Raw genomic sequence first — 16,770 nt, 5'->3', positions numbered from 1 at the left:
GATAGTTGCCTGGGAAACCTAAGGGCTTCTCCTGAACTGATTGTTGGAGGGGCTGGGAGGGATGATAGAAGTGTATTAATATTGTATATATATAGTTGCTTTTGGTTTGTACAGTATTTATTTGTATAAAATAAATGTATATCTTTCCCTTCCCCCATACAGAGGTGTGCCTGCCTGAAAATTTCTCTTCAGTGTTGAGGTAAATTGTGGGGGAGGTAGGGGAAATTTGGAGATTGGAATTTTTGTGGGGGTGAAACCACCACAAGGATGTTGTTCCTCTTGGGCAGCTGAACTCATCAAAAAGGATTCAAGAGAGCCTGGCAGGGATAGGCTTTGCTCCCCTTTGATCTCAGCCTGGCTTTGAAGATCCTGCTTGCCATTAGCAGGAGCTCACTGAGCACAGCACATCCCTCACGCTGCAAATCCCAGGCACATCGTGGAGATTCACAAGGACCCAGCCTGGGGAAAAAAAGAATCCTTGGGAAAAATTGTATCTGAGCAGGTAAATCAACTTCAGCAGCAAGAGAGTTAATACTAATTTAAAGAAAAAGAAAGTAACCAATTAAAAGAAATTAAGGGATATCTAGACAAGTCCACCTCTACTCAGGACATGGTTCCTACTTATCTGAACTGAAAATGAAGACTGACAATAAAAAGACACTTTTACTAAGTATTTGCTCCCTACAGTCTTAATTATGGATGGAATCTGTAAGAAAACCAGCTTCCTTTGTGCTCCTACGTACAAGAGCAACACAATTCCATGTTTTCAACCCAAGCAGTGCCTCAGGTTGTGTTCAACACAATAATAGAAGTACAGACAGGTGGAATTATCTGTACAGGTCCTGACAGATGCCAGGGGGAAATGTGGAATCCATTGCAACATTTAGGAGAGAAAAGGATGAGATGGCAAGTAGAAAACAGGGGCTCAAAGTACACTGAAAGTCCAACTGGATTTACAACTGGAATGTCTTAACTGGAGAGCAAAAGCTTTGAAAATACTGACAAAAATATTCACAGGTAGTTTTGCATCAAGAAAGCCAATATACTTCAAGACTGATGGACTGAAATCTATAACTGTAATAACTTTTGATCCCCAAACAACCCCTCAGCAGGAAAAAAGTCCCAAATGCTCATTTATTTGCAGAAAAGTGTGTGTATGGGGAGTTGCTTGTTTTGGAAATGCTTACAGATGTAAATATTATTCTATTCCTTTCCCATTCCTCTTCCCCTCCCTCCTCTAATAAAGTACTGTTTGCAAAGCCAAATTAAGTCAGTTGTTTAAACTGACAATTTAAATTAAATTGACACACAATTTGAATAATTAAAGCTCTGTAAAGCACAGAACACATCACAGTCACCTGCTCAGCACTAACTGAGCTTATCAAGCACAGAAGCCGTGACAGGGTATTCTTTTGCCTGCAGCCAAAAAACACCAAGACTTTCGAGCTGCACGTGTTTCCACTCAGTTTCTAAACACAGTTCTGCCAGATCTCAGTAGTTCACAACATTTTTTCCCCTCTTTTTGCTAATTAAACTGTAAAAATGACAATATTGTAATTTTTCTAAAGAAGACTTCTCTTCTTGCTTTGTTCCTCAGCTGGAAACTGAAGCAGTAAGTGCATCTAGATCAGGTTTTTGTCTGTTCAAAAGTACAGTTTGACTTGCAGACACCAGTAATACCATAAAAAGATTAACAGGACCATGGACAGAGCTTGAGGGAAATAAGCTGCAGACACAAGGTTGCTGAAGACTCAATTTAATTGAAAGTGACTTTCTTACAAAAGAAATTACTGACACTGTATCCTGTAGCTGTGGGTTTCAGAGTGATTTACTCAGTTTTCAAGGAAATAAAAGAAATCTGAGCAAAAATCACACTTAAAAACCCCTCCTAATTAATTTTTATCAATTATACAAATGATGATAGAGGTGAAAAAGATCATTTAAGGCATCTAAGCAATTCTCTTAAGAAACAAACTAATTAGTAAGACTGTGTGCATTCAATACCTGCTTTCTCCTCCAGATGAGCCACAGCGGAGTGTTATTTTTTCAGGTTGCTGAGAGCTGTGGAATTTCCTGTGAAGATGCTCTTGCACTGGCTATGCCAAGGACTTCTACCTTTGTTCCCAGTGCTGTTTCCAGCCAGGGAAAGGATCACCTCAGACTCATCAGCCACGTGGCAGGTGAGAAATTCTGAAAGGTGCTTGAGCAGCTGAACAAGCTGAGCAAGTTTTCTCCTCCTCCTCAGTATAAAGGGCAAGTACTTGGACTGTTTGAAGTACCATCACCTACAAGTGGCACTCAGCCCTTGTGTCTCCCAAAGGGAAAGTCGGACGCTAAAAGGACAGGAATTCCTGGTTTTTCCTTGGAGGGTGGCAGTGGGCTCGTGCTGTCACCAGCAGGCTTGAAAAGTGGAAAAAGTGGCAGCTGTGTAATTTATTTAATTTACTCAGAGGTAACTCACGACCTCCAAGCAAGGCCTTCCCCTTTCCTTGCTGAGATGTTCTCACTTACCTGTGATAACTCTGAGAGCAAGAAATCAGCCCAGTGCTTCTGAAATGCTCCCTTTGAAAGCAGAAGAACAGAAGTGCTTCTGGGTGCTTTCATCTGCAGTGAAAGCTCTAAGTAATTTTCTTTCTTTTTTTTCCTCTCCCCTCTGGACTGGTGACAGGAATTCAGTTCAGAAGAAGATTAATCTAGCCCAAGTCTTCAAAGGCAACATGAAAAGTTCAGGGAAAACTTCATCATCAAATCTGCTGATTATAGAAGAGGGTAATCCCACATTCGCTCTCTGAAGAGCTGGAAAGTTTTTAAGGCAGGCATTCTTTTATAACCACAGCTCTTCACTTCACTGCTCTGTTTTTAATTTAATTGCCAGTATCTCCCTTGACATGTTTGCTCTATGTCTACTTTAACAAGTCCTGCAGCCCTGGAGCAGCTTTGTTGAGCAAAATAATTAGTGTTGAAGAGACTGTGTCCACACTGTGCACTCTTCAGAAGGTTTTATTTTGAGCTATCCCATCCTTTTGTCCACTGGCATTTTATATGTTTGTCAGAAATGCATCTTCCAGTCATTTTGCACCCAAAAGGAATTCAGCTGATTTACTCTGACATCTCTCCATGATGCAAAGCACAACATGGAAACCATGGAGAATTGGGAGAGTCACTTTTAGAGTGCACTTCTGATCTAAAGTAATAGTTGTTAAAACTGAGGCAGATAAAATCTGTCACTTTTCGAGATGAAATTGTCTTCCCCAAGTTAATTCAGATGCACATGGTACAAGACCATTCTCACCAACTTGACATCAAAAAGGCAACTCACTGCAACAATTTTCTGCCACCCAGCAGAAGGTAAAAAGTCTGGAAACAAACAGAAGAGATTGGTCTTGCTCAGTCACAGTTATTACATCAAGCCAAAAATGAAAGCAAAGACCAACAGTGTGGTCACTACTTTATTCCCTGATGGAAAACCTGGTATAATATTAAAATTCCCATTCTGTTACTGCTGTGCACTCACTTCAAGGAAGTCAGCACACTTCCCAGGTGAAGGCTGGAATTTTCTCATGCAATTCTCATTTTTTCAGTTGCTGAACTCTGGGGTCTTTTTTTGTCCCTGCAGCTGAACGGTGCAGTGATCATGATTTGTGAGAAGCACAAAGCCTGGCTGCTCACAGATAGCAAAAGTCACATTTAATTTTTAAAGCTGCACTTATGAAATACACTTTTACCCTTTAAAAAAAGACCAGCCTATACAGATTATCAGCTGAACTTCCAAGAGCTGATATGGCTCCCATAAGTTTTCCCGGAGGAATTATCCTGAGAGTGATAGCACAGCCTCATTAACATTTCTAGTTATCCCTCCATTTCCTTTGACTGGATTAGTATGTTTTCAGAACCCCAATCCTAAGTTATTCAAGAACCATAAGACCTCAGCAAACTATGAGGTTCCCAGGAACATGGGATACCTGAATATTCCCTCGTAGCCTCATTCATTAGAGCAACAACAGCAAAGAAGGCTAAAATCACAAACTGCAGAGGCTCAGAAGGTCAACACATGGACAGCCCAGGAAGACAGACTTTCTCCCCAGCCCCTCTGCAATTCTGTCTGCAAGAGTAAAAATTTGTTTATCCTTTCTGAAATATTTGAGAGCACACAGAGGATCTCATTGCAATGATGTGAGTACAGGTTGAGTTGCTGTACTGGCTAACCTCACCCATCACTAAAGAGTCTCACTACCCAAATGTTGCAGCCTCCAGCCTAGACAGCAAGTAAATTTTGAGAAAAGATGGTTCTGGGAGAGTTTTCAGGGAAGGGAAGAGCCTTTGCCAGGAAGCCTCTCTTTTCTGGGAAAGACTCTGTGCCTGTTAAACAGTATTTTGTTTCTTGTCAAGTCCCTCTGTTGAAAGGGGTTCATCCATCCAAAGACAGATCAGAAAAAACAGTCAGACTCAAGAAGCAAAGCAGCAAACAGACAACACCCAGGACTGGCAGTAAATGTAATGGAAGATGTGACTGGTGACAAACCCACCCAGTGGGACACTGAGGTGCCAACTGTGGTTTGTGAGAGTTATCAGGAGATAACACAATAATCAAACCCAGCAGCCAGCGCTGAAAATCTCCTGAACAGTGGCAACTTAGATATTTGAAGATGAAATAAGCTTCAAAATTCCAGAAACAAATTATTACTGGTTTGTGAGTTGAACAGGATCTTAACTCAAACACAGGGAATTCATATGTTTGACCCAAACCTTTACTGAATTCTCTCTACCCCACCCAGTCATGGAGAAGATACTTTGCTGGCTCACTAAACTCACTGAGACTTGCTCAAGAAACAGACTGTGAAGTATTTTTTTCTTCTCTACAAGGTTATCTGGTCTTAATAGGAAACCTAATAATCCTAAAACTCCTTTAGTCCACCCTTCAGAATTGTTTTTTCTCAGTCACTTTGGACAGCACCATCCTTTCATCTCAAAAATGGCTTCTTTTTCCCTTCCAACCTGATTTAGTTTTGTTGACATTTTCTGCATGATAATTCTGACACCTCCACCTTCTTTTTAATTTACACAGAACAAAAGCTATAACTCAAATTTCTCCTTGTATCTCAGGAATTTCGAAAGCCTCCTCCCTGGTTGGGCCAAACTGTGCTTTGCTCACAGTGATCAGAAATATAATTTTCTTTTTTTGTTGGGTTTCCACATTATCTAAACTGACACCATCTTCTCTTTCTGCAGGATCCTTCCCATTCTATCAAATACCAGTCACTCATCTCCTCCAGTGTCAATAAATAAGCAAGGTAGAGCAGGCAAAAGTAGTTTGAGTGGGAAGTTTTGTACAGAGATAGGCAGGAATGGGATGTTAAAAAAAAAATAATTAAAAATTTGAACTCATACCTCAGAGTCTTCTAAACAAAAGCAAAACACTTCAGTTGTAGAGGCTCAGAAGAATTGTTGATGTGATTTTTCTCTCTGCTATAGGAGCAGGCAGCTGCCTGGAGGTACAGCCTTCTGGTTTTCCCATGCATCTGACTTCTCTCTAACAAGGTGGTCCTAATCAAGCATCCTCCCTCTGATTATGCTTAATGAATTCATTAAATGATTGAGTAGCAACTGACACCTTTAATTAGCAAACAGGGTTTTCAAAGTTCAGCTTCAACTTCCAGCAGACTCCAGCATCCCCATTGCCTGGGGTCGTCCCAAGAAAATATACTGGCAATTCTGGCTCATAAACCTGGAGACTTACCTTTTTCCCTTCCAATTCCCACTAAATCCCCCACACTGCTGATCTCAGGTAGCTTTGTCAGCCATATCCCATCACAGTGACAACCAGCCATTTTCCTCATTTTCCCTGAGCCCGCCCACTCACCAGTGTCCCCTCTCTCTGTCTGCTTTTTGTCACCACACACAATTCCCGAGGAGAGAGGCTATTTTTAATTCTGGGCTCGCACAGCAGGGTCACAAAACCCTGCTGAGGGTTCACAGGTATTACAATAATCGATGGCAACAATAACAAACCTGTATTTCTGGTGTGTGAGTCAACCAGAGTGTGTCCTCACCGTGGTATTTTCCATGCAAAAGGAAAAGCTTAATGGACCACAAAAGGCATCCAGTGTCAAAAGCAAGCTAATGCTTACATGGGATCCAAAACCATGCCATATTTGACTTTGAAAAGGTTAAATTCATCCTCTAACCATCAAGGCTTGCAACAGACCCCACGCTGCCCCTGGGAGCACGTTGTCAATTTGCTGTTCTGACAGATGATGGTGAAGAGGAGGAAATGATCCAGAAAAGTGGCATTGATTTTGAAGAGCAGAGGAATTTGCCACTCATTGCTTGTTGCTAAGCTGCAAAAAAAAGAAAAAAAAAAAAAAAAAGAAAAAAAAGCCGCCATCAGCTCTCAGTGTGTCACTCACAAATATCAATGAGGCAACGTGATATTTACAGTGTTTGTGGAAAGCCCAGTAATGATTTAGGCTGCATCCTGCACTTAGAGCAATTTGGATGAGGCCTTAAATACCAGCAACTTCTTCACTTGGTTTCACAAAATGAGCTCTTTTCTTTGGGCAACTGGCACTTTTCATCTGTAGGCTGTGATCCATTCATAAAAAAAAATGCAGGACAGATATTTTAGAGGAAGGGAAAACTCTATGGCTTAAACAAGTCTGCAACATGCACTGCAAGCAGGTGTTTCTCAGCTCCTCTCCTTAGAAATCACATGCCCTTTAGAGCATTAAATCTCAACTCCCAGCCTGGAATTTGTTAACAAGGCCTGGACAGCAAGCTGCAGCCAGAATAAACAATTTTTTATGGCAAGCCCGTGCGAGGGACCAGCCTAAATGGTCTGTTCTTTCCTCCTTGCTCTAAACATTGTGCATCTGTGACAAAACCCAGCTGATGGCTTTTCCTCATGCTTTCTATATCCTCAGAAAATCTGACGTGAGACACATACACACGTGCTCACCACGAATTTCAACACAGAAAATTTCCACTTGTTTTTTATCCAGGGGAAGGAGAAAGCTGGTTGTCCCGTGGACGCCAAACTTTTAACCCTTTCACAGAAAAATCCTTGGGTGGTAGCAGGGAAGATTTCAGAGCCAATGGTGCACAGCTCCTTTAGTGGCCATGCATTTCCCCAGCTCTGCAGACAGTGCCTGACATCAACAAGTGATCTACTGGTATAATAATACTAATTTCATAAATAATATGAATATTATAATATGAATAAACATGTAAATCCACAGGTAGAAGCTGTTGCTTTGGACACAGACTTCATAAAAACATGGTACTGTGTTAATATATATATTAAGTACTATATATTGAGACTAATGGCTTGCAGATGCAATTTGAAGCATAAAGCTCAGAGCACTGACATAAAGACTTCCCTGCACCCCTTTTTTCATTCATACCTCTTACCCCTAGGCTTATATAGAGTATTTTTTCACAGATATCAATAATATCTGTAAACAAAGTATAGAGAAGGGAAAACTGAGGTAAAAAACTCTCAGGTGATTAAACAGATCAGAGACTGCAGAGACTATGAGATGCCAAAGCATCGTTTTCAGATGCCCTAACATTCAGTCAAGAGCCCTTTCCTTCCTGACTTCATTCTGAAGTTTTTTTTCTTGCTTCCTTTCCAAAGCTGCCAGGTTAAGGGATGGAGTCATAAGCACTCAACTCCCTGATTTACTTCATTTATAAAAACACCCTCTTTAAAAAACTGGGAGGTTCTATTATATGTCAAAGGCCTCTCTTAGAAATCATGGTTTCAAAGAATCACTTGGCTTGGAAAAGACCTCTAAGATCATCAAGTCCAACCATTAACCCAGTACTGCCAAGGCCACCACTAACCCATGTCCCCAAGTGCCACATCCACACACCTTTTAAACACCTGCAGGGATGGTGACTCCACCACTGCCCTGGGCAGCCTCTTCCAATCCTTGGCAACCCTGTTGGTGAGAAATGTTTTATAATATCCATTTTCTGTTTCCTCTGGTCCTGTCACTTGTTAACTGGGAGAAGAGACCAACCCCCACCCAGCTACAACCTCCTGTCAGGGAGTTGTAGAGAATGACAAATAACATGGAGGAAGAGGACAGAGACCCACACAAACATTATAGACATAATTTGATCTCCTTGAAAGGGAAGCAACAGCAAAAAAACCAACCCAAAATACAGCACTTCTGCTTGACAGAAGCAAGTTCAAGTTCTGAAGACAGAATTATAACAGCATGGAAAATATTTATTTTTTCCTCATAAGAGGATAAAATCAAACTACCTAAAGAAAGAGCATGACAAGCCTAAAGCAAATGTCATGCATTACCAACAGAGATTTTAAATTCTCTTTTCCTTTCCTTCTAGGTATCCCATTTGCCTGCAGAGGGCATTTTGCCACACATCTGCTTTAAAAGCAAGAGCAAGAAGTCAGGGAAGTGACTGTGCCCCTGAAACTTGCATGAGTGAGGCTGTACCTTGAATCCTGTGCTCAGTTTTGGGCACCTCATGACAAGAAAGACACTGAGGTGCTGGAGCTTGCCCAGGGAAGGGAACAGAGCTGGGGAAGGGTCTGGAGCACATCTGATGAGGAGCAGCTGAGGGAGCTGGGGGGGAAAAGGGGAAAAGGAGGCTCAGAAGGACCTGATAACTCTTTACAACTCCCTGAGAAGAGACTGGCAAGGTGGAGGTTGGTCTCTTCTCCCAGGTAACAGGTGGTAGGATGAGAGGAAAGTTGTTTCAAGGAAGGTTTCGACTGGATATTAGGAAACAATTTCTTATCCAAAAGGGTGGTCAGGCCTTGGAACAGGGCTGCAAAGGGACGTGGTGGAAACACTATCCTTGAAAGTGTTCAAAAAAATGTGTGGAGGTGGCACCTGGGGACATGGTTGGGTGGTGAACAAGGTTAATGTTTGGACTCAATGATCTCAGTGGCATTTTCCCACCTTAATGTTCCTATGAACTGAAGGCAATTTTTTTTCAGAGGAGCACTGAGTGGGGTCCACTAAGAACTGCCCCAACCCCTTCACCTGCTTTTCTCTTCCAGCCAAAGCTGGATTGTCTTGTCCTTGTCTGCCTTTCCTCATTCCTTCCCATCTCTCCACATCAACTGAATAACTCCAAGTGCAGGGATAGAGCAGGAGGGAGAGGTGATGAAGCAAGTCAAAGCTCTCAGCTGAGCTCACCAATAAAAGTTGCATGAACTTAGAGCCAAACCTTTTGTTTTGCTTGAAACCAGGAAGGGAAGAGGGACTGAACTCTCCTCCCTTGTTTTTTTGTTTTTTTTTTTTATTACTGCTCAGAGAGCCAGAAATGTCCACACATCAGTGGAGTTAAAAGTGAATATTGTAAGAACCAGATGTTGTGATATTTTTGGATGCAACCACGGGTCAGGCCACAGTGCTTAACAGCTCCTGTCCCAAGCTAATTTTTGAGGGAGCAGAACTCACACCACACACTTGTTTGCTGGCTCTGTGTTGAGCCCTGTGCAGGGCAGGAAACAGGAGCTTTTCTCAAACTGATTTGACCGCTTCAGTTTTCTTAGTTTAAATCCTCACATTGAAGTTCACAGCAAATTACATTCTTACTGCAGAATTATACCAAAAAAGCCTGCAAAGGAAATCATTTTAGCTACACAGGAGGTCGATTTCTCAGTTTTGTTCAGTGATTGGTTTTATTTTTCACAGAGATTACCACCAGCTTATTTTCTCTCGCGCACTCTGAAGTTTTTAAGATGTTTTCACGTAGGGATAAAATTCCTGCTGTTATTTTTGCTTTCCTTCTCAGAGATGAAAGTGGCATAAAGGACATAATGTCTCCCTCATTTCATTCATGAGAAATCACAGCAAATTCACCTGTGGGATCCAACCTTCCTGGAAACTCAGAAGTCATGTTGTCACATGGAGACAGATGAACTTGGAGCAGTTTTACAATGGATTTTTTATTTCCTGTACACTTTATAGCAAAAATTCACCTAGGTAGGGCCTCAAGGATGTGGAATATGGGGAGATTTCCCTGACTTTAGTAAGAAGGAGCAGACACATCTCTAGGTGTTACTTGCTTAGGAGATATAGGTTTGGAAAAAGAGAGAAGGAGAATCAAGGCTGGGTTGAATGGGGCTCTGAGCAACCTGGTCTAGTGGAAGGTGTCCCTGCCCATGGCAGGGGTTTGGAACAAAATAATCTTTAAGGTCCCTTCCAACCTAAACCATTCTGGGATTCTACAAATGAACAACTTCCTCACAGATGGAACCACTTCTGGATGGTCCAAGGTACCCTGAGCGTTGCTGGGTGAAATCACTGTCCTGTAGAAGTCCTGACCCTTTTATTGTGTCTTGAACAACTCAGAAATGTTTTCTGAATAACTTGCCTTATTTATCTACCAGTTATTTATCTATCAGTTATTCAGTCCAGCAGCAAACACACGCCAAAAATCCCCTGCAATGTTCAACAGTTTGCATTTCCAGACCTCTGATATTATTGATTCTTGTCCTCCAAGATCTCGTATCATCAGAAGATAAACTCTTCTGCTTTAAGTTTCACTGTGCCCTTTTATCTTTTTCATTTATTTATTTATTTATTGTATTTTCCCCCCACATGCTGTTTTGGTGAAATTCCTTTTAACATCCAGGCAGGGACTTAAGGCTTGGTTTTCACATCTCACTTTGGAGAGCCAAAACTGACCCAGCAGAGCCTGTCAGAACCACACTGAGGAGACGACTACAGGCTCCTGCCTGCAGATGATTAAACTGAACAGAAGTTAAAGCCTTCAAAATGTAAATCATTGAGCCATTATAACACCAACTGTTGGGTAGCAATTAATGAGCCAGGGTCTAATTTGACATTGATAGAACTGCCAAAAGTTGTAGCCATACTATTTTAGTGGTATCCTGAGCAAAGACATAAAAGATAGCCTGTTACAAGAGTCTTTCTTTTTAATGCATTTATTCATAAAGTGACTTGCTAACTGATTTAAGAGCACACAATCAAACTTTTGCAAACAAATTTAAGGTCAGGCTGGGCCATTATAAACTCTACAAGGAGAAGAAGACCTAATAAACTATTTAATTTCAGACAGTATCCTGCTTGCATTAAAGACCTCAGCATCTTTCACAGTCAAGAGAATGAGGCAGCTGCTTCCAAAGACAAATGCAAACATTGTCCCTGCCTGATTTATATAACATAACAACCCTGGCATACCCTCACCAGTCATGAAAAGATTCTCCACTTCCCCACTATTTGTCTTCCACCCAAATATATGATTTGGGTCCCTCATCAGTACCAACTCCATCACTGGTCACACTGTCTTTGAAATTAAAAATGAACACTCACTAAATTTTTCCCTGAAATTACAATAAACTATCAAATAAATAAATAAACAAACAAATAAATAAATAAATAAATTCTTTCCTCACAGAAGTAGTTTTCTCCCTATTCAGAGTTAAATGATCCAATGAGTGAGTCCAACTGGACGTGGCAGAAGATGAGTGTGGGAGTAGGGTTGGTGCAGTTGGAAAGGTTTTACTGGCACTGAGTTATCCTGTGAGCTCCACTGTGCTGCCTGAATGCAGAACTGAAACACTGCTGGTTGAGGAGGACTTAAGGGGGCTCTGTCACCCTCTACCACCTCCCATTCCTCCCACATTGTGGTGTCGAGCAGAGCTCTCAGCAATTTGGGTCAAAGCTGCTCTTGAATCACATCTCTCTCTTCACTGAAAAGCACCAGGCAAGAGATATGAACGTGTGAAGCCCCATCAAAATCCCAAAGCTGCACTAGGGGAGGCTAAAGATCAGACCCTTAGTACCTCAGTCAGCACAAAGAGGGCAAACAAAGCAGTTGCTCCTGAAATAGAGATTATAAATGAAGCTTTTGTACCAATGAGCTCCTGTTCAAAAGCACGAGTGAACATCAGAACCTGCTTAAATAGCATTACAGGGTGTGAAATCTGTATCTATGTGATAAATTAGTGACACAGAGGATCCCCCAGCCCTGCAGCTCCTCTGCTTCCAGGTTTCCCATTGGATTTGTATAATAACACACGTATCTTCCCTGTGCACCAGTGCTCCCAGGCAGCCTTCACAGACATGTCATATGGCTCCCAAACATGTTGTGACTGGAAAGATCTTTATTTTGGCAGGATGGATCTGGGCAGGGGAGAAGATGCTGCTGGAAAACGGAATCCAACCCGTTCTCCTGTCAATACACTAATTAACAATTGGCAAGATTATGCTAAACACTACAGATCTTTAATTTTAACAAGATGTTCTTCATTAAGCAGGCTAGTCAAACATGAGCAGCACTGCCACAGAAAGCACAGACAACCAAAGTGACACAGCCATCTTCCCCTTCTCTCTTTTCTTTGCCAAGGAGATGCCAATCTTCAGCCCCTGGAGATGATGAATTCCCCTCTCTTTGCAGTGTGTCAGATAATAGGAAAGAAAAGGTACAGGAAAGCCATGATAACTAAACCAGGGAACAGACTTATGCAGATTTAGTGGAGAATTTATTGCTTACAAAGGGATTTGTGTGGGAAAAAAAAAAGCAGAAAAAAGACTATTTGTCAGTATTTGCCAAATCTCAAGCACAAAAATAATTTTTTACTCCATTTTTGCTATTTCAAAGTAAGAAAGGAAAAGAAACAACTCATCCTGAAACAGAAAACTTATTCTTTTAAGTTCAGTACAAATCTATCATTTAGGTTTCAAGCTCTTCCAGGTTTTTTTAAGGTCCTTGAATGAAACAAGAAAAATAACAAAGGATTTATTTGATAAACACATTTGAGTTAAAATGTATTTAATGTCTTTGTAGTTTGAGTCATGAGACTTCAGACTGAGTGCAAACAATTCTGTGAAACAGATAAATTACAGCTTTTGCTTGAAAGGAAAGAAATGACCAAAGCAGAAACATGTGGAGATCATGGGCTTGCACCAGGAGACTGACCCTGCATGTTCATCAGCTTACTGACAATTTACAACAGAAACAAGTTCTTAAAAGGAATTTATAGTTCAGAATTTCATGAGAAATCTACTACAGTCAATAAAAAGAAATATTACTACAATATTCAATGGATATAATATCCAGGTGCCCTTTTTCAAGTCTCTCTGGATTATTTTTTATGGTGTCCAGTTTGCTTGAAATTGTTATTACAGGATAGTTGAGACTGTGAGTGATGTCAGGATGGCTCCACTCCAACCTCTTGCTCAAAGTAAGGTCAACCCTGAGGTCAGAACCTATTGCTCAAGGTTTTACCCAGCTGGGTCTTGAAAACTTCCAAGCCTGAGACTGCTCAACCTCTCTGGGCAGCCAATTTAACTCCTTGATTGTCCTCTCTTTATATCCAGTCAGAACCTTTCTTGCTTTAACTCCCATAAGTTTTCTCTCCTCCTTCAATCAGCATCAGATTTTTCATCATTAATATTTATTTCTGCATCCTCCTGCATTTCACTCGGAATTTCTGGTGTCAAAAGGACACAAATGGTCAAGCCAGAGCTGCAGTGAAGTTCAAGCTGTGTCTGCACCAAGGAGAAAAATTAAATAATAAGCCAGGACTCTTCAAAACTCAGCCATAAATCAGAGTAAACTTTATGCTGAATCTCAGTTTCTAACTTTGAGTGAGGAAAGAAAGCCTGCAGTTGAGATTCTGTCTCTGAGGTTTTCAAGAAGTGGGACTGAGATGTGTGAAGGTCACATCTGTGAAGGGTGGCAATAACAGAGAAAATGCAGCATAGAAGTCAGAAATCCAGATAATTATGGAGCTTCTCATGAGCTTCCAGAGCTCAGTTCACCCTTACATTGCCAGGTAGTGGAGACAATCAAATTATAGCAAGTAGAGACGTGGCTTTGCATCTTCTATTTATAAAATTCAACACACACAAGCTTCACTGGATGCCTAAGGGGATTTATCTCCCCTCCTGAGTGGAATTGTGGATGTACATTGGAAACTTTTCACACATCAGATCCCTACTCCCTAAATTGTACTATGTGATGGCTGGGTTTTCTATCTCAGCACAAGTTTGCCAAGACTACAGAGGAGAAAGCAGAAAAACACCATTAATTTACTGTCAGGCCTGGAACACCATTAATTTACTGTCAGTCACCAGACTGACTATTTTTCAGGCTTAAAAAAAAAAAAAATAACATGACAAACTGTTAACAGAGACGCAAGTGTGGATTTCCATCTGGTGTCTTTGTGAAAAGGACAATCATCTCCAGAGAGGAGCAGAGGAAACAGCTGAGGACAACTCAGATTGAAAGTTTGTACTGTGCTCCAACCAATGCTTTAGGTCATCCAGCCCTGTCTGGAGGGTCATTACACCTCCCTGCTTCCCAGGAGCCTCATGACACTTGATCTTGGAGTGACCTCGCTGGGACTTCATGGCCATGGAGGTCTCCAGTGCTCCCAAGCATCTGGCAAGAAGCTCCTGAACTTTGTGCAGCACTTTGAAGTCTTGCTCTACAAAGTGGTGCAGAAACACCCAGCGTTGAACCAGGTGGATACAGGGGGAACCTCCTTCCAGTGAATGTCTCGTTAAGGAGGTTTTACAGAGCTCAGTTGGAGGAGAATGAGCAGAGAATAATCCTTAATTTATGAATTTTTGCTCATAGTAAAGCAGCTCCCTTGGTTGAAACCAAGCTTTTCATAGTCTGCTTTTAAATCCACGACCTCAGAACCTGGTGGCAGTTTCAGTTGCTGTTCTACACAAGTGTCCCTTAAATAATCTGTCATGATGTTTGCACATCTAGAATGAATGACAGGTTTTCAGAGGAGGAACAGGGAGCTTTAAAAAGCCCTAATTACAGCATGATCAGCACCAGCTTTATTCTCTTTGCTTTGTCTCTGTCCCATTCCACCACAAGCGAGCAGCATCCGTTATTAATGCATCTCTTTGGAGGCAGTCCCTGTGTGTCTGTGTCCTCCATTTGATTAGCCATCTGGAAAACGACAGTTTCCTGACAGCTTTAAAACATTTTCCTTTAATTTCCAACGTTTTTCACATGCAGAGAGCACGTCTGACATGCTGAAGGCTTCAGTAGAGGGCTTGGGTAGCATGTGACAAAAAACCATATGCACAGTGATTTAGAAAAAAAACAACAAATCAAAACACAAACCCCCACCAAAACAACAACAATCACCACCAAACAAAATAATAATAAAAAAATAAAAAAAAAAAACAGCAACAAAAAACAACCCAAAACTTAAAACTAACAAACAAAAATGTCCCAACAACTACAAAACCATAAAAGGGATGATTTCCAGTTACATGATAGTTTTCTAATCCCAGGTTGTTCTACCTTGATTTCAAGCTCCTATCAAGCCATAACTTAAGAAAACTGAAGCACTAGAATTAAGACAAAATGAGGGATAAAAGCACTGCAATTGGTCATATGGAAATTTATATAAATAGTCATTTCTGGTACAGAGGGAGCTGAGGTAGAAGGAGTTTGTTTTTGACATCTACCAGTCAGTACTTGTATAGCTTTTAGTTAGTACTATGATTTATCCAAGAGAAAATCTTAGCTACAGGTATTTGCTTACATGATAACAGCTTTAGCCAAAGTTAAAAAGACTCTTTAAACTGAGAAGGAAATTAAATTGTACGTTAGAGTTTCATGTAGGAAGTGGTGACACCTCAGTGTTGTTCTTTTCTTGGAAAAGAAAAAGTGCCAAGAACATGATATTTTGGATAATCTGAGAGAAAGAAATTTAGAGTGGGTTTGTCTTTGAACAACAAAAAAAAAAGTTGTTTCATAAAAATATAAGATAAGATGAAAATTGACCAATTGAAAAAACACTCTGGAATATTTCATGATATCAAGCTCTGATATAAAGAGAATTATTGAATTATTTTCTATTTAATATGTAGTTTAGCTCATGTACAAGGTGTACAAAACTTTACTTAAAGTAAGTGACATCTCTCTGAAGCACAAGCTCTGACAGCAATCTTGATATTCTCATCCTTTAAAAAAACTACAGATTTCAATATTATTTATGCACTAATAAAAAAAATTCCCTGTTTACTCTTAAGTATAAAGGTAAGTCCACCAGGGAAAACAAATTGAAAAGTAAACCAGCTGAGTTTGTATTCATCTCCTCTCTCCTAAAGATTCAGCAAAGCAAGCACTGCAGATCCCCTTTAAGCCAGTGCAAAGAAAGAAGGAAAGAAAGAGAAAAATAAGTATGTTTTTTAACCTTTGTCCATAAGAGAAGGACAATTTGATGACGAGGATTCTAACTTAGGCTTCAGCTGAACGCCTGGAGTTTGATAGGATGTGTCTAAAATTAGGTGCTTATGTCCAAATGGGGAGAAGAGACACAGCAGATGGAAAGTGAGATGGGTGGAGGTTTTGGCAAGGCACTTGTGTTGTGCTTCATGGCAGAAGCATATTTTAAGGAGGGACAAAAATGTCCACACAGAGAATTTCAGGCATGTGGAAGAGACTATGTGTGAGACTGCAGAGAGACAAAGATGAGATGAGATGAGAGGCAGACACAGCAAGGACCACACTGTGCTTCCTGTTGAAAATTCTGTGGAAATATAAAGCAGCAGATCAGTGATTATGAGCTTTCAGAGGTAAAAACAAGGCATGTTAACATGGCTCCTTTTTTATTTTGTCATTGTTTACAAAGACAAGCAAGGACTAACTTTCAATATCAATATCAATATCAGGCTTCATTCTTGGTAAAAACATGAAAGGTTTGAGATGTTCTATGAGAACCAACTTTCCCCAGGAGGGGTCTGAGGATCAACGCCTGGAAGTGTTCTAAAATGTGGGAAATTATCATTT

Source organism: Chiroxiphia lanceolata, chromosome 1 (assembly GCF_009829145.1).
Source record: "Chiroxiphia lanceolata isolate bChiLan1 chromosome 1, bChiLan1.pri, whole genome shotgun sequence".
In the NCBI taxonomy this organism is placed as follows: Eukaryota; Metazoa; Chordata; class Aves; order Passeriformes; family Pipridae; genus Chiroxiphia; species Chiroxiphia lanceolata.
This window is presented reverse-complemented; position numbering follows the sequence as displayed.